Raw genomic sequence first — 23,659 nt, 5'->3', positions numbered from 1 at the left:
AAGTTTTAGGGGAATAATTAGTTACAAATATAGGTGAGGTAAAGGCGAATATGATACAAGAGTGGATAGAGTTAAGGCATTTCAGGAAAGTGGGTGCTTTTATTAAAGCTTAATGTTGGACATGAAGAGCTGGAGGATAAGATAACATTGACACACAAAGTTCAACCTGCAAATGAGAAAATGTGATGTGTAACAGGGATTTATGGCAGAAGAATTATCCTTGTACTTCACTTGAAAAATATTTAAAAGCTGGATGTTTCCTGGGTTTTTGACTTTTAGTCTTTCCATAGTAGCTGTTAAGCCTGGAGAGCAACAGCTTCTTATTGAATTGCTGAGAAAACTTGTTTACTTAATTTTTATCATAGCTTTTAACAAACTTCAAACAAATTGAATGGGAAACATGGCTTAGTATCCAGTCATGTGATTCAATCACACCAAAATAAAGTTTATGCTGACATCATCATACAAAAAATCCACTTTAAGCTATATAATTTATTTATTTATTTATTTATTTTGAAATGGACACATGCCATGAAATTCTCACATAGTCAGAAATGAAAAAGCAGTTCCTACTTCTTAGTCTGAGTCAGAAGCCTAGGGTATCACCCTGCTTTTTTAATGCAGATGCAGGTGTCAACCTATGCAAAGTCTTAGTACAAAGCCAGCTGGCACCAGACACTTGTTGACCTGCAGACCTAAGCTGGGAACTACAGGAGTCAGATCCAGAAAAATCAAAGTATTCAGTTTTAAAAGAACTTTAATGAAAATGAATCACAAACCAAATGGTGCACTATAAATATTTCAAGAAAGAAATACATAAGTAGTATAATTTTATGTTCCATTAGGAAAGAAAAGATACTTACTGCTGGAATCCTAATAAACCTTACAGTGTGAAGAAGTACTAAAACATGGAACAGCCTGTTGGGGCTAAATTATCTTTGTGCTTTAGATGTTAGATCAAGGGAATGCTTGTCTTTGTGTATCTATCTGTTTTGAAGATGGGTCCCTCTGCAAAAGTGTGAAAGTTGCTGTTATTTATTACATAGTAAGAGTCATAAAATAGTTTGGGTTGGAAGGGACCTTTAAAGATTAGATTGGGTGTTGGACTATACAGTCACTGGCATAAAGGGTGTCCTTTTACAAATACGTTAAGTGGATGCACTAAATTTACTATCTTGTTTCTAAGCAGAGGAGATCTTTGTGCTCTGCAAAAAGATCTATGTTTTTCCTGTTTCCTGCTAATTTTACAGTAGGAAAAGTCTTTTTGCTCTGTTTTTACAGCAAGTTACATAGCACAGTTTTTGTCAGTGACTAGAGCTCCTAGTTGCTGCTGAAAGTCCATATACTTAATCCTCTTCTTATAAGTTAGCTCTGTAATAAGTTGGCAGTTTTTTTTTTTTTTGTAGCAAATCAAACTGCATATTTATCACTAACAATGATAATAGTCATAATGAAGTCTCAAGAATCTTTTCTCTGACCTCCTTGTTGGAGGTTTGAAAGTTGCAGAGTCCTACTAATAGGCAGATATAGTCAGAAATATATTATTGTCTCTAATTTTTGGCTAAAAAAAAATATATTTTGAAAATACAATGAACTTTTGCTAGAGAGGTGATTGTTAATATCAAGTGTTAAATTTTTATATGCAATAATCAAATGCTTTGGCCTAGAAAAAAAGTTTAACTCAGTAGTAAGAGCCCTTAAAATGTATTTATTTGAAACACTTATGGATTTTTTTTTTTTTTGACAAAAGCACTTTTCAACAGAATTTCAGAATAAAAATGGAATTTTATCTAGTGATAGTGAATGAACAAGACTTTTAAGGTAATAGAGAACAGAAAAGCAATGCCTTTTCTGGTCATTTTCTTATTTTAAGAGAGTGATTTTAAAAAACTATGGGTTCTCAACAAAAATAATTTTTGTTCTTAACAGGTAGCTGGAAGAATTAAAAGAAAGCATAGTAAATCTGACCATTTCCCTGTTAATTTTCTTCCATTTCAGAATCTGACTCTGTTTAATCACTGAAGTTTTTTTTAATTGAAGTTATTTGAAAGAAATGAAAAGAATTTGATATTGCAGATAGTGTTGCAGAAGTAGCACAAGACTTTTTGGGGGGACAGTGGCTGAAGAAAATAAACTACGCACATAATTTTATATGTCCGTAGTGGTATTTGAACTTGGTATTTCAGATGCTGTGTAGATAAAACACTACATCACAGGTAGAACACAACGTTAATAGAAACAAGGTATTTTCTTAAATCTTCCTCCATAAGTGTCACCTGTGTTCTCTCTGCATGTGAACAGACAGAGGGAGAGGGAGACTGAGAGAAACTGATCAACAAAATATCTTTCTGTTCCTGCCATTCTGTCCTGACCTGACTTACTGTTGCACTTGAACATCAAATGGTCTGTGTACCACATGCTCCTTAGAGATGATACTCTGAAAATAAAACCATACTCTGGAGAAAGAAGAGAACAGAACTGGAGAAAACTGAGGAAAACAGAACTGATTTGGGAGGGAGGAATCTTGACGACCTGCAAGCACAACTTGTGGTAAAGATGTAGCCTTTCTTTGTTAGCATTCTTTGGTCATAATAATATGTATATTTGGTCATAATAATGTGTGTATATATATATGTATAAAATCCTATTATAAAAGTTAAGGAATCAGAGAATGAAAGAGATGGGAAAGACCATGTGTTCATGTTGTGCACCTCCGTGCCTATACAGTTACTCCCTGTTATGCACCTATCTGCATTCTTATCTAAACAATTGTGTAGTAGTCATCCATGTGTCCCATGGATGACTACTTAGGAGGAAACCATTCTATTCTAGAGTGAAAATAATTCCGATTTTTCTTCATGATCTCTGTTTTAATATATCGCTTATCTTATTTCCATTGTCACAGTATGTACTTCCTCATATTCATGTGAATTATATTTTTCTCTTTGCTTCATGAATCATAGTTGTATGTGTGGATCATATTAGCCAGTGAGAGCTTGGTACTGAATGGACTGCATAAAACTAAGAGGCTTGTGATTAATTTAGAAATCAGAGTTCAAATTTTATTGGAATTCATCAGCTGTTTTCATTGCATGGGAAAGACAGCAAGGCAGATGGGTATCTGCATTGTTCTTTGTGTTCAGTTGTTTTATTGTAAGTTATTATATTACATAAACTAATTTAAAATTGATTTTACTCTTTGTAGAGCTAAGTGAATAGTAACTCTGGTTTATTAGATAGGTACCTAACACAATTAATGCAACGTCAGTAATTTTACATGGCCATGATTAAATGTCTTACTTAAAATTTTCATCTCAACCCCACTATAATTAGCAGTGGGTGCAAGGCTCTCTACTTACTTATTTTTTTTTGTGACAAAATACAGACTGTAGGAAACAAAGTTTAAGATTTCTGTCTTTGTAAACTGTAGCCTCGATTTCTAAAGTGTAAAATCTCTTAAAATGATACAAAGTGGGGTTCTTAGTCAAAGATCTAAGTGAATTGCTGATCTGAAATGCATTCAGAGCTCAAGTCTATCCCTCACCATGTGTCTAAAGGGGAAAAAAATTAATGTAACACAGGAAGGAAAGGCAGACATTTTTTAAATGACAGACTTTATTGTGAACCTGTAGAATAATTACTAAACTACTGTGTTGGTTTTTTTTGTTTGTTTGTTTTTAAAAGAAAATTACAAATTTGTTTCCCACTAAAGAAGGATCATATATTTTTATTACTGCTGAATTGAGTGCAGCTAAATGGGTTTTGCTGAATCAGTAAGATTCAATATTCTAACTGGTGTGTTCTAAAGTGGTCTCTTTGCTTATGGGAAAAGCAAATGATAATATCTTCTAAGATAAGAAAGTTCTCTTTTTGTAGTATGAAATAAAATAGCATTTGGCTTTATGATATATCACAAGTATCTCCCTCTTGTGTTTTGGTATTTTTGAAGCATTTGAATTAAAAAAAGTACAATCAAGAAAATAATGTTTAATCCGAAAGGAAAATGTGATTTGCAGAGAAAGGTCAAATGAAATTGTTTATCAGTCACTTTTTTAATGCAGCAGAATGTCTGAGATTTAGAGGAAAATCTTTACAGTTTCTTGAAGAGAGAGAAGCAAATTAAAACATTATTATAGTACTTGAAGCTTTATATTAGAAGAGGAGCCACTGTTTGCAGTGCCTTGTAAGGCATTACACAACAGTTCACAGTCTATGTAGCCATAAGATATAATGGTGTGGAGAGGACTGGGCACACGCTGATTTTCCTGGTTTCACTTGATAAGGTAGTCCCCATTCAGTGGGCTATACTACTGCTTACGTGGGAGTTAATGCATGGGAAGTGGGACAGAAGGAATAACTACCTTTAAAACTACCTTTATACCTAACTATAACTACCTTTTCTGCTCTTACTGCATGAAGCCTCTTCAGAGTGGAAGCACAGAGTGTAAGAGCAGCTGTATTTTGGACATACTGCAGTGATGGAAGATGAATTTCACCCTGAGGTTTGTAGTATATTTGAGTGCTGATGATATCACTGAAACTGTTGTGTGCCATATTTTGCATGTCTGTGCGTGTGAAATTGTGATTAGGATCCACAGGCTCCTAAGCAACTCAAAGCAGTGTGGTTAGGAATATGATATGAATATTGGGTTTGGGCAATGGGGATAGGATTCATCTCACTCTGCACTAAGGGGATTCACCTCTCCTTAATTTTGATGCTTAAAATGTAGAAGTTTGTGTCTGACCAGTATGTCTAGGTTCCCATGTCAATAAAATGAATCAGTTTATTCAGTGGAACCAAGACAGTTACCAAGCTAATTAGAGGTACCTGCTTTTATTATTTGGGTTGTCAGTAACCTTCTAAATGCTGTTGACTGGAGCCTAGCTGTTGCCCAAATGTAGTTAGGTGAGCTGAAACATTCTTGGAATCCATATTATGAGCAGTGTGTCATCTTGTGCTACCTCTTCCCCATTTTCTTAGATACTTGAATAAACTGTCTGAGCTGCACATCATTGAAACAGGGATGCAGTAGTAAACTGTAGCCTTTGAATTCTACAATCAGCTTCTTCTGTGAGTCAGCCAAGAATATAAATTACATTGACTATGTCTTAGCAAAAGACTACCGAAGTTCAGATCTGTGTTTTTTTTTGGCAAGAATTTCTTCTGAGTTACAAGGACATTTTGAGTAACGGAGATACCTGAGACTGCCTATAGCCAGTTACTATGAAGAAAAAGGACTACAGAATATTTTCATTGGACAATTACAGCTTTTTAATTAAGGTGGTAAGGGATGTTGAGGAGAGGCAACTCCAACCCAACATTGCCTAGCAGAATGATTTTCAGGTCTGAAACAGCCTCAGAAGAGAGCTCCACACAGGTAATGCCTAGAAATATGAAACAGTCATGGAACTTTGCTGGTGTTTCAAGCATGTTTGAACAATAATGAACACAGCAGTCAAACACCAAACATTCACAGTTGGTGCCCTGTAGTAACCCATTTTATCCAAAGCAGAAGAATAGAATTCTACCACCTTTTCTACCCTTTTTTGATGAATACTTAAGAGTAGGAGTCAGAAAGTTGTAGTTATGAAAGACACCTGTGCAAATAGCTTGTCACAATTTGCAAATTCGAGCAAAATACTATACTTACAACACATAAAGTTTTCTTTGTAACAAGCAAACATTTAACATGCACTGAGATCAGAGCCTCAGAATAACTAATTCAGTTAACTAAATCATTCAGTTTTCACTCAAACTCAGCAACTACAGTCTGACTTCTTTGAAAACTCCCTAATTCATAGGATACCTACATGACCCTAACGTGCAAGTATGTTCTGCTCTCTGGACTGTAGGTTTAGCTCCATCATTGCTACCCAATTTTCTAACAGAAATTAGAAATTTCAGAGAAAATGCAGATTGTCAAAAAAAAAAATAATTGTAAAAAAATTAATTGTTATAAGAGAAATAAGTTTATCAGGTGGAAGCTTTTTTACTGGAAGCTCCTTCACTGACCTACCAAGGATAAGTCTGCATCACAAAGCACATCTTCTGACAGTAACTTTATGCAAGTGTTCAGCTCAGAATTCTGAACACCATTAAAGACCTTCACAAATGATTTTGTTATACATAGTAGTTGGATGATGAAAAGGACACAGTGTGGTTCTAAGTATTTTATTATTTCAGATTCTTTCCTTATATGTACAGTCCCAACTATTATATTTGTCTTAGATGGAAAAACTAATTAATTTTAATTACTGGAAGGAGTAGAGATCAATATGCACCAGTTTATTCTTCTATTAAAGGATTACCCAACTGCTGTGCAAGTTATTTAGAGGCAGCGCTGTGAGGAGTCTGACCTGAATTAATTCACATAAGAACAGGCCTTAACTAAATTATGACAGAACAGTATGAGGAATAAGTGAGAGAGAAGGTGACAGAGCTGAAAATAATCATGTTTACTGCAATGTGATGAACAGCTTTAGACGAGTAAAATATTGTGTATTGAAAAGCAATAATAAAGGTAGAATGCTTAGGAGAATCACAGAACCACAGAATGGTTGATGCTGAAAGGGACCTCTGGAGGTCCTCTGGTCAAAATCCCAGCTCAAGAAGGGACACCTACAGCAGGTTGCCCAGGCATGTGTCCAGGTAGTTTTTGAAGATGTCTGTGGGGGGAGATCTTAAAAACCTCTCTGGGCAACCTGTTCCGGTGTTGCATCAGCTTCACAGTAAATAAGTGCTTCCTGATGGTCAGATGGAACCTCTTGTGGTTCAGTTGGTGCCCATTGCCTCTTGTCCTGGCACTGGGCACCACTGAGAAGAGCCTGGCACCATCCTCTTTGCACCCTGCCTTCAAGTATACCTTGATAAGATCCCCTATAACCCTAATCTCCTCCAGGCTGAACACTCCCAGCTCTCTCAGCCACTCTTCATAGGAGAGGTGCTCTAGACCCTTGCACACCTTGCCGATGAAACTGCTATGGCATTTGAAGCTGTGTATTTACTTAGTTGTTTTCTATTTTTTGATTTAGAAATATTTGCTGTCAGAAGAAAAATACCACTCCAACCCTCCAAGATCTCTAGACAACTTTTGTATTATTTTATGAATTAGTCTCTGAACATCTAATTACCTATTTTCTACTTTACTTTTCTGTTGTGGAATGGAATACCGAATATGCTAAATCTTCACTTAAATGATTTTATTTATTTATTTTTTTAATTTAGCTCACCATAAACCTCTGGAAAATACTCTTCAGTGTAGTGAACTGTGATTAAGAATTATTTGTCAGGAGATGTTTTGATTCAAGGCAGGAACTCCAGCAATATCTTATTTTGAATGTGTTTTTAATGAAAAGGTTTTGTTTGTTTGTTTGTTTGTTTGTTTTTTAAACTATATCACAGGCTCTTAATGATCTGTTAAAGTAGAATAAATTATTTTTCAAGACATTTCAAAGAAGATATTAAGCTTCTTTGTTTATTCTAAAATAAAATAGTGAATTTACAGAAAAATGCAGAGCCATAATTGGAAAATTCCAAAATTACAGATTCCACAGCAGTTTCGCCATATTGATCCATACTGGACATTTTAGTGCTATGATACAAGGGCAAATTAAATGGCTCCAGTACTTTCTTATTAGCCCTTACACATAGTCCTACTATGATCAATTGCATGTAAGAGTAAGTTGCCATTGCAAATGTTGCACAAAGGCTTAGCAGTGTCTCATTAAACAACATAAATGGCTTGGCAACTAATATCCCACTGACTTTTAGTGAGGCATAGGTGCCTGTTGCCTTTAAAAACCTAAGAAGATCCCAGACTAAATAGGTATCATAGATGAGCAGTTAGTCAATGGATTTAAATTAGTTTTGAGAAAAATTCCTAAATAACTTCATTCCCTGAATTAAAGCATGGTTAATGGCAGTATTTCACATTTACTCCCTTCTTTAAAGTATTTTTTAGGCATATCAACGAGATCAACTTCTAATTGTTATGAAAAGAGTATTGAGGTCAGGCCATCATGGGTCAAATACCAGTAGGAGGTTGCTGGGAGATGGTTTTCTGCTTGTGCCTGATGAACTAATAGAGTAGTATCAGGTCTTTGCTGCAACACATAGCCAGAAAAGATTACTTCTATTGAAGTTTCCACACCACCTCATCAACTTTCCCAGTGCAGCATGAAGGTAGCTTGCATACCTAATTTATGACTGTGGAAGTTGTTTTGATCAAAGCATTGAGTCTGTAGGTGTTTATGTCCTTCATTGGATGTAGAAATCTTGAGAATTGTTCTAGTCATAAACACAATTTCATACACAATGTTGGAACTGAATAACTGACAAACATTACCGTTAGCTTTTGTCGCCTGAATACCTTTGTGATGCTCCATGCTTCACAGATTTAGCATTAATATTGGTTCCCTAATATCACTGAATTCAATGAGGCTGTGAGTTATGTAATCTAATCCTTAGTGGGAAAAATATTGATATAATCTAACTCTCAATGACAGAGCTAATGACCTTGGGAGGACCTTCACAGTGACAGAATAAATCACACTGCCTAAGTAGGGCATCAATAGCCTTCTCAAGTAGAAAACAGCATGGAAGGACCTGAGATAGCACCTACTCCACCCCACTGCCCTCAGGCAGTATCAGCTATAGTTAACAATTCCTGTGAGATGCATGCCTGACCTAACGATGGACAAGTTCTGTGACAGGAGTTCTGTAGATTAGTATTAGAATTGTCAAAATATACTGAGACCAAGCTGTCAGCCTCCACCTGAGATCAGTAGTAATGCACCCTTGATGGGATGGGAGTTTGATCTGCTCTGTTTTGTCAGGTGTTTCTCTTTCTCCACTGGCTGACAGCCAGATACAATCTCTATATTCTTCTGTTAAGTCTACTGTCTTCACTGTTTGTCTCTCAGCTTCATACATTTTGCTAAAAGTGTCCCAGTGCAGCTGTTGTATGTTGTTTTGAAATCCAATATTGCTGGCACTGTTGGGACAGCCTTCTCTTTCACGTGAACTATGGTGAAATTCAATTTTCTGCTGTTATTGGAGATGTATTGGGAAAAAGTAGATGGTAATGTGAGATACATTGACTCCCTATCAACTTCTTAGAGCACTGGCACTGCAATTCCATAACTTAAATCTTCCTTTTCTTAACCTTATGGTGAATGTACCAGAGGCCTAAAGGTTCACAGTTCTGTTTTTCCATGTATTCAGATGCTGTAAATACGTAGAACAAAAAATGAGCTTAGTGCTCTCTGTATTTAACATACATGCATGACTTACACTCAGTGATCATGGCAGCTGGTTGAATTTTCAGTTTTCCAGTATAGGTTGGATATTGACTGGGAGGAGAATAAGAATGCTTAATTACTCTCTTTCTCTCTCTCTCTCTTTTTTTTTTTTTTTTTTTTTTTTTTTTTTTTTTTTTTTGAGACAAATAATGGAACATTCCTTTGATCATCACGTGTCTACTCTAAAGTTTCTACTGAGAGATCTTCATTGGTGGAAAAGCAATTTATGGGATCCAAAAAGGTCTGTTCTTCCCAGATCATTCTCATTTGTGATAATCTCCAGGTAAGTATTTATAACTGGCATATGGGGTGTCTGTTTGTGTACCAAATTGAACAAAGAGTGCTCAGCATAATTATGAATTTCTGTTATGAACAGTATAATTATGTTATAAGTAGCCTCGAATCTGCGTGGACATGATCCTGACTGGGTTTAAATACAGTTACTATATGCTGTGAAACTATGACAGTAAAGAAAAAGGAGAGAAAAATAAGAGGATGTTAGAAGTTTGCAGCAGTTTCAGGCTGCCAATTTTGTGATTTGGCAGCAAATCATTTTAATCATAACTGCTTGCTTAACAGTAAGAATGTAATTTCCTTTAAAATGTAGGGGAGGATGAAGGTGACTACAAATATTTCCTCACAACTGTGTGAGATTAAAAAAAAACCTATTTGTGAATTTTGGTACTCAAGTATTTTAAAATTTTTTGTGAAGCTAATACTTTGGTATTTAAAGATAACAGTGAACATTGCTGCCATTACAGTCTTAAAAAAGGATGTTTAGAAATGTATTGAGTTATTTCTTGCAATCTCGTTCTAGACTGTATCAGCACAGTTACCATTTTTACTTAAGCAGTTTCAATTTAAAAACTACCATTGCAGGGGCTGCAGAAATATGTGTTCACAAATACATTAATCCAGCATAGCTATGTGCACCACAGTGAGCAAAGTTTCCTTGTTGTCTTGAAAATCAGTAGGCCTAGATAGCTCTTTTGGAAGAAACTAGGAATATGAGTGCTAAAGAGCTGAAAAACACACATAGTTAATTGATACTCCTTCACAGATTTTTGCAAAGACTTCAGGTACTCCTCCACCCTCCCCACCTCCCACCCCTCAAAAATAAAGCTTTTGTCCTCATAATGAAAATTTTCCTGTGAATTAAATGTGATATTCTACACAGCTGAAACAATGAATTTGGGTAAGCACCAAATTCCACAATCAAATTGTATTACAAACATATTCTCATACAGGAGAAATGGGCATGTTTATATTTGCTTAATTCCTGTACGAGCACATTTGTGTAGTAGGGAAGGAGTAAGAAGATTTCCCAGTCATACTAAATATTCGACTGTCTACTTAGAAATATTTGTTTTTGTTGCCTGTTAAATTCTTCTTCCTTGATGTAACGTATCAGTATTGACGCCCAGTGGCTAGAGACTGACCTCATGTTAATTCACTAATATGAATTCAGCTCACTTTCTGCATCTTAACATATTAAGACTCTGAATTTAAGTTAGTATCTGTATATTCATGCTCACACACATACAGGCATGCAGGTCTAGGCAGAGAGAAGGAGATTATCCACTTTAGATAAGAGTATTAATGATTGGAGATATTTTCAGTAACACAAAATGGCATTTGGATGTCCATCTTCTTTTAACATTCAACAGGAATTAGCCCCTGGGCTGACATTAATGCTAGTGAAAATCTCTTATATACTGTCCTTGTCTGGTTGCAATAAGTAAAGAAACATTGTTCCTGCCAAACAAGACTATTTCTTCCTAGAACTAAAAACTCCACAAGAACTACAAGTTTCATGTTAAAAGAAAAAAAAAAAAACAAAAACAAAAACAAACAAACAAAAAAAAACCAACTACACAAAAATGCACCAAAAAAAAAAGAAAAAAAGAAAAAAAGTATATTTATCCTGTTATTTTACACAATTCTCATGTTAGCATATATAGCGTTGGTGTTTAATATGATCAATGATCTCCTAATATTTTCATTCTCTAAACCAATATTAATGAACAAAAACTGTAGATAAGTATGTTTGTAAGAACTGGGGCAATGCTTTAGAATACAGGAAGAATTTAAAGACCAAGGGCACATAAATAATAGCACTTTGCATAGATGTGATACAAGTCATCAGGCGGTGGAAGAGAAGAAGGTCTCATCTTCCTTTTGTGGGAACACTGGAACATGATAAAGAGTTGTGACCACTGCAATGGCAAGAAGAGAGGTTCTGGCCATTTTTGGGAAAAATATATTTTTTTGTTACCCTAAGTTTTGAGCAGTATTGTATAGTTTTCTTGTTCTACTTCAAGAACATAATATATACCTAGAAGATGACTAGTGTATACTATAGACAATATGCATAGACTATTGCATAGAAAGCCTCTAAGAACAATATTTGGTTCACAAAAGCCTAAAGCATGACTTTAAACACTTGACAGATTTTGCTTATGTTTGCATCTAATGTGTTTGTTCAATACATGAATCCCACCTAAGAACAGTATGGTGTCTTACAAAGAGAATGTGCCATTAATCACTGTACTTTAAGCTGCATGAATTTTGGAAAACAGGAAATGTCTTCTGAATATTTTGTCCTGCTATGCAATATGTTGTACATATGTATGATATGCTGTACAATCATTCCAATTAATTCTTTAGTCACTATTTTGGATTCTTCTCTAAATGAAGCTATTTTAGAGTAGACCAATAATAAATCTTTTAGTCTTGCTGATAGCTTTGCTATGAACAGGCCAGACATTGGCAAGAAAATGCATGTAATTAAAATAGTAACTGATGTGGATACCTCAGGTGACATATTCATGGATTACCTGCTTAACATGAATACATTAACCCATGAATTTTTCAGTGTTGTAGAGGAAACATTACACTCAACAATTAATCATTTGTCTTGAAAATCTGATAAACCCTTAGGAAGAAGACATTGCAGTAGGCAGAATAATCTGCATAAATAAAATCCTTAGAGTGAGCACTGTTTATTACCTTTTAAGCCAAATGAAGTAAAACTACTCACTAACATGTTCCTGCAGTAAGAGAGAAATGAGCTTGCCTGTATCAAGAACCTACTGTTATAAAAAAGTTAAATGAAAAAATGAACATATGTTAGGGAAATATGAATGAATGTATAGAGACACAGTGGTTTCAAGACCTGATTCCATATTCCAAGATCACAGTATTGTTTTTAAATATATATATATATATATATATTATTTTTTTCAGTGTTAATCAGTAGAGAAATAAAAGTAAACATTCAAATACAAATAAAATCTCGTGACCAAAACAGGAAGTGAAAATGCACATGACAAACAAAGAATAAGGTTGTTTGTGTCCTTCCCATTCACTGGTTGAACTATATGAAATGGTAATGGTCAGCTAATACCCATGCACTGCTTATGTTTTTTAATTCTTATGTGATCATAAGTTATTATATATTACTGACATTAAAAATATATTACAAAGGTGTCTTAATTGTGTTTTGTTGTTTTTTTTTTTTTTTTTCTTTTTTAAATACTCTTGAGAACTATGACTCAATATCAGCTGGACAGAAGGATAGAATTTAATTTCATTTATTTTCCCTAATTGTAAAATTAAGCATTACTTTAAAATGGTTTGACTTTGAAGATGGCCCCTGAATTTCAGCCTGCCTGCTCTCTGAGTTAAAATAACTGGATTTCAGCCAAATGAAACCAGGCAATTTTCCAGAGTTTCCTATGTCTCTAGAGTTTTATAGTGGTTGAATTTTGCCCTTGGAGGGAAATGTAGACAGATTTGAATGAAGTGTAGTGAAATTTGTGAGGATATTCCTATATCTGTCTTTTAATGTCAGCTTCAATGTCTTTATTTTAGCCTTTACACAGAACTTTAGTTTTGCCCTTGAGCCATCATGGACAGGGAACCAAGAAGTCATCTTTCATTATTTTTCTCCAGTGCTTCAAAACCAGTGTGTTCAAAATATACAGAAATATTCACCGTCTTTTTTTTTTTTTTTTTTCTTCCTCCTCCATGTAATAGGTGAGTGAGAAGAACTAGTAGAGATTAACAGTTTTATCACTTTCATCATTTGTGTTCAGAACTTTCCCTGTGTCTTTTCCTCATTTTTATTTATTTATTTATTTATGTCTCTGAAGACATTACAATGACTATGTTTTGTGTGTGGTACCCCTCACCCCCACACACCGTTCTAAAAGTATGATACAAAATTCTTAGATCAAAAATGCATTTTTTCCAATGATACAAATGCAACAATGACCATATTTAAGGTAATACCAGGCCGTTAATTAAAAATACTTGTAAAATATAGTAAAAATACTAATGAAAAGTAATGTTGCCTGAAGAAGCAATAACATCTGATAAACAGCGTATATACTTTCAGTAGCCATGAAGCAGGGGACCCTGCTTCTTTTTGTCTTCTGAAGAGGTTATGGAAGAAAGAAAGAAAGAAGGAAGGAAAGAAGAAAGGAAAGAAAGAAAACTCCTAAATGCTACTACTACTATTTTCAGTTCTACTCGCCCTAAAAGTTACTGTCAGCTTCTCAAACTTTTTCTTCAAAATGGTTTGAAAAATGATCCTGGCAGAGTGTAAATGAACACAAATACTATGAAGCATAGTGCTTCTGTTCATAACACCTGTTTGTCCTTTATTCACTGGTATCTGAAAACAAATTTTTGTTTCATATCTAGGCAAGATCCCTCTTTTTGCAGAAACTAATTTTGCAACTTGAAAACTGTCAATGACATCATGTTCATTAAATGTATTACTTTTATTGTCCAAGTATTGTAATGACACTGGAAATAAGAGCAAATATATTAAAACAGAGCCAAATATTTCACAACATGCCATTGCTGGTCCCTCTCGTGAAAGTCAGATATTTAAATCTCCTGTTTCAAGGCAAAAATGCACAGAACTGTTTTTTCAATATGAAGCCTATTTTCAAGTGTGACCATGCTACCATTCCTTGGAATTAGAAGGTAGTGTTATTTTCATGATTATTATATTTTTTGGCTTTTCATTCTATCTGCTCCATAATATAATTAGGACCATATCTAATAGCAGCAAGATGAGTCTGCAAACCCTGTTGTGCCAAATATGCAGAACTGAACACTGCGTGGGATATGTAATTGCTGAGCACTCTAAAGAGCATTCACTGCTTGACTCCAAACTGGGAGGGGCTGCAAGCAAATTGGAAGACTAGAGTTGAATTCATAATGATCTGGACAAGTAGGAAAACAAATCTGAAAAATACTGAAGGTAATTCAATGAAAACAAGCGCAAAACATCATGCTTTGTAAGATTGGAATAATCGACTGCACAAGTAGAAGATGGGGCATGCCTGGCTTGGCAATAGTTTTGTAGAATCATAGAATGGCTTGGGTTGGCAGGGACCTTAAAGACCACCTGGTTCCAAGCCCCCTGCCATGGGCAAGGATGCCACCCACTAGACCCGGTTGCCCAAAGCCCCATCCAGTCTGACCTCAAACATTTCCAGGGATGGGGCATCCACAGCTTCTCAGGGCAACTTGTTCCAGTGCTTCCCTCTGTGTGAAGAATTTCCTCCTAGTGTCTAATCTAAATATCCCCTCTTTTAGTTTAAAACTGTTTCCCCTTGTGCTATCACAATCTGCCCATGTAAAAAGTCACTCTCCATCTTTTTCATAAGCTCCCTTTAAGTACTGAAAGGCCATAAAAGTGGCCACAGAAGCTTTCTCTTCTCCAGGCTGAATAACCCTGTCAATCCATAGGAGAGGTGCTCCAGACCTTTGATCATCTGTCATTCTGTTGTAAAAAGGAAGAAAAAAGCAAACTATAATGGGTATCGTCTAGTAGTTAATATAGTTATATACTCTTTGGTACAATCTTTATAGAAGTTTCAGTGTTATCTTCAGGTGTGGGTACTAGACTGTGATAAAGAAAATAATTTTTTACAGTTGCAGCAAGGAAAGAAGAGATTAGAGGAAAAGGGTAGATTAAAAAACAAGGTCTTGGAGAAAAGATTAAAAACCCTAGGTTGTTTTGTTAAAAAATAAATAAATAAATAAAAAATTACAGCTGCTGTACTGCAGCCAATAGAACTATTTCCTGTCAGCTGTCTCTTGGAAGTCATGAGATTGCACTTACACCTGCCCAGCTTGTAATACAAAATATCTTATCTGAAGTCGTCTTTGTGGGGACCCAATGTTTGTGGCTTAAAATGGCTTCCTGTACTTTCCTTCACATCTACAGAGGGCAAAGAACAGGGGAGTTATACCAGGTGAGCAGATGGGTGGGATAAACACATTACCTGAGATAAATTTAGTATTTTTTTTGTTCAGTGGATACACCTTGTGAAGAGACAGTAAGTTTTCAGACAAAGATTTCTGCAGAGAATATGTTAATCTCCATATTCATTGTTATGTATGGGAAAACAGGAAAGGGCTTCAACTACAGCATGAAAAAATGCTTAGACATTCTGCAAAGAATCTCCTTTCCAACCATAAGGATTGTTAAGTATTGAAGTAGATGTTTCTGGGAAGGCTGTATCATCTCCATCATATACATAGGATAGTTAAGAGTACACTAGGGAAGAAGCAAATCTGTAAGGAATTGTTTAGGTGTAGCTGGTACATGAGTTTCTTTCTCTTTCTCTTTCTCTTTCTCTTTCTCTTTCTCTTTCTCTTTCTCTTTCTCTTTCTCTTTCTCTTTCTCTTTCTCTTTCTCTTTCTCTTTCTCTTTCTCTTTCTCTTTCTCTTTCTCTTTCTCTTTCTCTTTCTCTTTCTCTTTCTCTTTCTCTTTCTCTTTCTCTTTCTTTCTCTTTCCTTCCTTCCTTCCTTCCTTCCTTCCTTCCTTCCTTCCTTCCTTCCTTCTTTCCTTCCTTCCTTCCTTCCTTCCTTCCTTCCTTCCTTCCTTCCTTCCTTCCTTCCTTCCTTCCTTCCTTCCTTCCTTCCTTCCTTCCTTCCTTCCCTCCTTCCCTCCTTCCCTCCTTCCCTCCTTCCTTCCTTCCCTCCTTCCTTCCTTCCTTCCTTCCTTCCTTCCTTCCTTCCTTCCTTCCTTCCTTCCTTCCTTCCTTCCTTCCTTCCTTCCTTCCTTCCTTCCTTCCTTCCTTCCTTCCTTCCTCTCTTTCTCTCTCTCTCTCTCTCTCTCTCTCTCTTCTGTTTTTTTTTTTTTTTTTTTTTTTTTCTGAGCCATCTCTGTTACTAGGATTTCATTTAAAAGGAGCTATAGGATTAGATCTGCCAAAGGAAGTCTGCACTTGGAAAGAGCAACATGTTTCTTGTCTGCATATTCTCATGCACACATTAATTGTTTTAGATCAGTGAAAATGAAAACTGACACAGTAACATTTCTAAAACTTCATGGATATGTTCCAAGCCAGAAAATGGCTATGGGTGTCTGATTGCATGTGAATTCTTTTAAATTAAATGTACTCACAATAAAGCAGGACAGTTGCATACATTGTGATGCAAGCAGTCCCTATTTGTAAAGCTCAAAGGTGGCTTTATTAAAAGCATATAGGACTTTCTGAATTAACAATTTTATTCCTTTTTGCTTTTAAAAGCAACTTTACTCTTAATTACATGTAGAGCAATGCAAAACAAATGTCGTAAAAAATTAGCCATTGATTACTATTTTCATATTGTTATACTTTTCTACTATACCCTCAAAGGAAAAAAAAAATCATATTTAGTTTCTTATGTATTTTACCAGACTAACTTTAAAAAAGACATTTAATCAATCAATCACTGGAGTATTCTGGCACACAGACATCTAAGTAACATAATATCAGATAATAAGAAACTGACATTTATCATACTGACTGATTTTTCGAAACATTCAACTACGCCAAAACTAAGTACTATCAATCTTTACCTGATATATAAATCTTCCTAGGAGCATATCCTAACACAGTAATTTCAGATGGAATCTACTACTTTCTTTTTCCTACCACTCAAGTGCTTATATTGCCATGACTACCAACAATTTCTAACTTCCTTCAGGGTTGAATGGGAAAAGACAATATTTTGAAACTGGGCAATGTACTTCCAAACAAACACGAAGGGGAGATTTTTCCATCTTTTTAACAGTGTATACATTCAGTACATAACTTTTAGCAATACTAGTTAATGAAAGAATGACTATCCACTGATTAAAGATATATGAGAATGAGTAATTATTAATGTAAATCTGTAGGTTTATTACGAGAGAGATTTACTCTACCACTGAAACATCTGTGTCTGGGTAGGGAGACTGAAGTAGAAATTAATGGCTCAGTCCTGCTTAAGCTGCTGGTACATGCAACTCAAAAAAGTGGAACATTTGGGCTGGTCTTAAGTCAAGTTGGGCTATAGGCAACTGATTTAGTTCATCAAAACTGTTAGCCCAGTAGCCATTAAGGCATAGATCTTACAGTTACTCAAGTTCCTATACATGCATCTCTGGGCATGCAGTGAAAGTGGTACTTTGGTGCAACTGGGTGAAAAAAGCACCACTTACCTGTTTCTAAACCCAGGTATGTCTAGGTTTCCTTTTCTTGGGGTTAGCAGAGCTTGCAGGGTCCACAGGAGAAATGCAGAGAGCTTTCGCCTGCAAAAGGCTTGTATATGCCAGACCACCTACAGCAACTTTCCACTGAGTTCCCTCTACAGCTTCACTACAACCTTTACTGGGAGCTGGGGTAAGGAAGGTCTCTGGAAACAAACACAATGTCCAAGACAATGGACAAACAGGGATATCTACTATGTTGGAAATATACTTAATTCAATTACCTACTTGAGTCTCAGCAGATATAAGAAAGAATTAGACTGTTCAATCTGTGTCAGGAAAAGTGGAAAGAAGCTGAAAAGGAGAAGAAAAAAGAGAAGAGGGGAGTAAGAATGTTTAAAGATTTTTGTTTGTTTGTTTTTGAGAAGATTCAAGTTTATTGTCTCCTGGACAGTATATTAAATCCCTTGATGTTAACTCGAGTGGCTTGTGAAGGGTCAAAATGTGATTTAGAGGTGAACTTTTCCCTTTATAAAGGGTAAAATTTCTGTGAGCTTGGTTTGATCAAGTCACAGATTAATATTATCAAAGATGTATCTCTGCTTCCTCTGCTTTAATTAAACTTTTGCCTTTCATGTTACAGGTGTATCAACTGTCATTAGAAGGTCGTGGAAGAAGTTGGTGACAAGAAGCAATACCTACAGTTATCTGCTCTTGGGACAGAGATTTTCAGGCTAACGGAGTCAGCTGTGGACAAATAATTTCTCCAGAGAAATTACAGTGAGGTGCTAGATAGTTTTTGATTGTTTTTGTATAGCAGGGTTTTGTAGAAGTGGGATAGAGTAATTCTCACTGTTTGATTAGGTTCACCTCTTTGTATTTGAAAATATTGACTTCTGTTTGAGCATCATCCCATTCTGCTAGCAATTTATGTAGACTAAGTAAGAAGAATAGGGTTTCTGATGCCTTTTCTTTTATTGTGAAAGAATCCTGTTTATGTAGGCTTGGATCTTGTTTTGCAGTCAGCATGCTATAGGGCATACTGAGATTTAACTGCACCCCATAAATAGGACAATAAAATGCATACAAACTAGACGATTTAGGGAAAGATATAGCAAACTTATTTATGCATCCTGGCATGTCATTTCATGTGCTTCATCTCTCTGGAGCCTTCCTAGATTTACTTTTCTTTTAATGTATTACTCATTCTGGAAGTGCTATTTTTTGTGCCTTGCTTGCAGTTAATTTTAAAGGCCTATTTTTAACTTGTATGGATTGAAAAGAGAAATGAATGGGGGAACAAGGATATAAACTCCTTTTACTCCAAGGTGAGATCTTTGAAATCCCACTAGCCATTTCTAATAAACAGCAAAAAGAAGTAATGGCAGATTTTGTCAGGATCAGCATGCAAAACACTCTTATATTTGCTTGCTGCAGATGAAAAACAGGATAGTGAATTCAAACCAGTGAAGTAATGGAAGGACAGTTGCTAAAGGAAGAAATACATGAGAATATAACAGACTGCCAAAATGAAAATAGATGTATTTGAAGACTGAAAGAATTGAGAATAATTTCTAATTTTAAATTAGAAATGCAAATATTCATTTATGTCTAAACTATAGATTACCATTTCCAGTTACTTAGATAAATAACACAATTCATCCAGCTATTTAACAGCATCCTAGGGTGAATTGGTGATGAGTGAAGAGTGAGAGGTTCAGCTCAGCTTGCCTACAGTTTTAGAGTTTCTTCAATAAGCTTTACACAACCAGTCTGAAACTGAGAATCAGACTCTTACAGGAAAATGAAGATATCAAAAATCATTAGGCTCAACATGTAGTCTACCAGTCACTAATTGTCAGAAAAGATAGCTCTATATTCATAATGACATTAATCATTCTATAACATGAACAGAAATCTTATTCAAATGAAGATGTAGAAAAATACATTCTACGGCAAGAGATGGATTGAGTAGGAAGCCACAGCCCTGGAAGTGGAGGAATACAGTACTTGAAGTGAAAGAAATGGCTTGAAAGAAATGTTGAGGGCTGATTCAGAGGCATATTTTTGCCAAATAAGATAATTTCCAATCCTGTACTTTGGATATTGTCAACTCTATTATTGATTTGTAAGGAAAGAAGATGAAACTGAATATAAAGTTTTGTTTGATAAAATCTCTCTGAGGAGTATTAAAGTACAATCAAAGTGGTTTTGCCCTAGACCTACCTCTGATTTTAGTTGTTATATACAGCAAATAGACAGAAGGAATAAAACAGCAGTTTTTCAGGAGAAATGTCTGTTTTAATAGACTTTGTATACTTAGCTGTATTTTTACTGTTTTGAACTTAGAAAGGACAGACTTTTGAGGGTATTTCTAAAGTTTTAATTTCAATGAATTATTATTATTTTGGTGAAGGTTTTTTTTTTTTGTTTGTTTGTTTGTTTTTTTTTTTTTTTTTTTTGGTAAGAACCAGTTACATTAATTGGATCATAAACTCATTTCTTGGAAAAGGGGTGATTTTTCAGACTATGGTCTTGCTAGCAAAAAATTGAGCAGTTAAAAACATCCACAGTAACCAGGTAATATATAATACTAAACCAAATGAACAAAATCTAAAAGCTGGTTTATACACTGAAGTAATTAGAATAGTTCAGTAAGAGGTAAAGCAGAATAAAATTCCTAACAGTAGCAGTAGTTACAAATTGCCTATCTAAACTTTAATAGAATAAATCATGGTAACTGAGTATTTTCTTAATTAACTTTACCCCCTTTTCCCAAATTGTAAGAGAGGGGGGAAAATGCTTACTGAAAGCCTAGCAAAGTACCATGTGAAATTAACCAAAAGGTGAGAAAAGAAACTGAGAAATAGTGAATCTGTCTTGTAATATGTTCCACAAACCATGATCCTGGGACAGTAAGTGTCTGGGTTTCAGGCCTAATTTTCAATTTCTGTGGAGGACATGGGAACTCAACATATGGCTTTTCTTTCTCAAAGCCCCATGAAACTTTTAAAATAAGAAGGGAAAATTAGTCATTTTGAAGGACAATGATAAATTAGAGACTGTTCATCTTTTTTCTAGCTGTAACTGACAAGCAGTGGTGAGAGTTACAAAAGATCTCTTTGTACAGTCAGTCTTGCTTCCTGGATGCACAAATTCTTTAGACGCCTTAACACTAGGAATACAAGTATGGACTTTTTTGTAGGAATTCGTAGATACAAGTAGATATAAAGGGCAGGGGGATGGTAGATACAGATCAAAATTTTTTAGGGAATTGGAGTCAGCTACACAAAGTGAAAATTCTGCAAAATGTTGGTGATATTTTGGTGAATTTTGGTTACTGTTGTCCAAAATGCCTTGCAGTCTCTCTCTTCTGTCCTTTGACTATTGTACTTGTATTAAACTGTAATATCTTCATCCTTAATAAAGGGTTATTGGTAGAAGTAATATGTGGTTGAATTTTTTTAATGATTTGAGTGCCACCTGGATTAATTACAACATGAAGGAATATTCTGGATCAGAAGATGTCTTATACAGAAATCAGATAGTAACTTGTATGTTCCTTGGGTTCATAATTTTATGTTTTCTGATTTTAATAGTAACATGAACTAGTAACAGAAATCACCATCACTTATCCCAGTGGCAATGGATCGATGGAAAATGTGACCAGAATATCATTCAGTATGAAAGCCAAACTGTGAGTATTTGATTGTTATGCAAGAAAAGAGAAGAAATAAAATGAGGGAGTAAAAAACTAAAACCTGAAAATTCAGAAAATTAGGGACTAGCCCCATATGCTAACCTGAATAGACTCTGAATTCACGTGAACAGAGTTCTGTTGTGAAAGAAGTGACCCCATCAACATGATACATGTATATGCCAGGCTGCAGAGCTTATACATTAGGATGAAATTCAATGCTGTTTTTTCAGAGATGCAGCTCATTACTCACACCCATGGAGTGGCTCATGGGATAGTTCTGAACACTCCTAGGAGCTTTACAAATTAGTGCACTCTGTCTCTGCCTACAGGCCAGCAGCACTGCCCAGATCTCTGTAGAGCTACCTGCTACAGTCTTGTTTTTGAAAAACTGTCCCATTCCGTCTTGTCTCAGGCATTTCCTTTACACAGGGTTTGTGAGGGAGTTCTTAGAGAACCACTATCATCTGTCTATCTTGTCAGTACTTTATGCCAAACCAATAATTTTAGTTAGTTGAAAATGATGAACAAAGCCTCATCCCAGGAGAACAGTTTTGATGGCTTCACATATAAGGAGTAAAACTGAATGATACTGGTGTATTCGTACAGCAAAGAATAATTGATTCTGAATAACTTAGCAAATAAGATATAAATACTTAAAATACAATTGTGTAGCAGATAGTAGAATGGTTCATGTTGTAAGACTAGAAACCTTGACACTTGGGGTTTAAGCTCTTGAAGAACTTGTATGTGTATGATCTGGTGAGATCATACAAACTGCAAACAGATCTAGGTCTCATATAGCCACAGTTGAATAGTAACATTAACACTGCTGTGGAGTGCTGTTCTCAAAATTCTCTGCACCTCTTGGAAGAGAAAGCAATCATTGTAAGAGACTTTGAGCTGTAGACTTGACTGGGGTCTTGTTAAACATTTATTTCCCAGGCTATCATGATAAATACTATCAATACCTTTTGGAAAGATTTTCTGTTTGTTGTGTGATATGAGCATCATGGACTTGTCAAATCAGGCTGCAAATAACATGATGGTAACAAATGTCCCATGCCTCCACAACTGATTTCATTTCCCCATTTCCTTTTTATTTACTTTTGAGAAAAAATAATAACAATAATACATACATACATATATATATATATATAGGGGGAGAGAGAGAGAGAGAGAGAGAGAGAGAGAACAGGCAAGTTATTCCTTCACAGGAATTTCAGTTCACAAATTCTGTAATTCCTGCTAACAGCTGTGAGATAGTAGGAGAGGAGAATCAATATTTAAAAGAATATATCATTCAGAACTGTTAAATACTTCCTGTCTGTATGTTTTTCCTACCTGACAAAAATTTGCTTTCTGCAGTTTAAAAACATTGTTCTGAAACTTTCTTAGAATTAAGAACCTATGGACTCTAGGAGATTGAGAAATGTATGGGAAAAGCAGCTATTACAGGCTTCTCTTTGGGACTCAGACATTCAAATTGATCTTATCAGCAACTATGAAATACTACTTGAGAGTATCTTGAGGTAGCATAGTATTGTGTCTTCATAGTGTTGGAAGAAAATACCCAGATCACAGATTATCTCAATTAGTCCTAAGACATAAACACTAAGTATGATCATTGAGAGAGAAGTACTGAACATCTGGTATCTTGTCATAATGGTATCATTAGCTATGAAAATTACATGAGGATATTATGAAGTATATAGCACCAAAAATATTGAATGTTTAAAAGACAAACTTTGAAGGAATGGATGGAAGAGACTGATTAAAACAACCTGCTGTTTACTGTGGAATGTTAGAGATGCTTATGAAATAGGGAGGAAAAAAATCACATTTATTTCAATAAAAATAAGCATAAAAATTTTATCTGATGTGGCTAGAAAGAAATATAGGAATACTTAAAAATGATAAAATTAAGTATGTAAAAGGTGCAGAGTATCTTGTACATGGCAGAGTAGGACAGAACATTAAAAAACTGCAAAGATGGAAAAATAGTAATGTATTACTACTGTATTTTATCATCACAAAGTAGCTTTATCATAAATGTTTTTATCCTAAAAATAATATAGCAAGATAATAAAAATATTATAATACTTTTTTGTTTTTTCAAAGAGTGAAGTTCTTAAACAAGAGAAAAAAAACAATAAAGATTAGTTCACACTCAATGAACA

At 35.2% G+C, this 23,659-nt stretch overlaps 1 long non-coding RNA gene across 1 annotated transcript; it reads left to right on the top strand.

Moving 5' to 3' along the window:
* The first annotated feature begins 2,124 nt into the window (after positions 1-2,124).
* On the top strand, positions 2,125-21,213 carry LOC311429454. Its single transcript, XR_014688260.1, has 4 exons — positions 2,125-2,550; positions 4,420-4,502; positions 9,443-9,583; positions 18,426-21,213. It is a non-coding gene; the product is annotated as an uncharacterized lncRNA (long non-coding RNA).
* Positions 21,214-23,659: the final 2,446 nt, after the last annotated feature.

Source organism: Aythya ferina (assembly GCF_964211825.1).
Source record: "Aythya ferina genome assembly, contig: HAP1_SCAFFOLD_1170, whole genome shotgun sequence".
NCBI lineage: Eukaryota > Metazoa > Chordata > Aves > Anseriformes > Anatidae > Aythya > Aythya ferina.
Note: the sequence above shows the minus strand (reverse complement) of the source record. Positions and strands in the feature narration are given on the sequence as shown.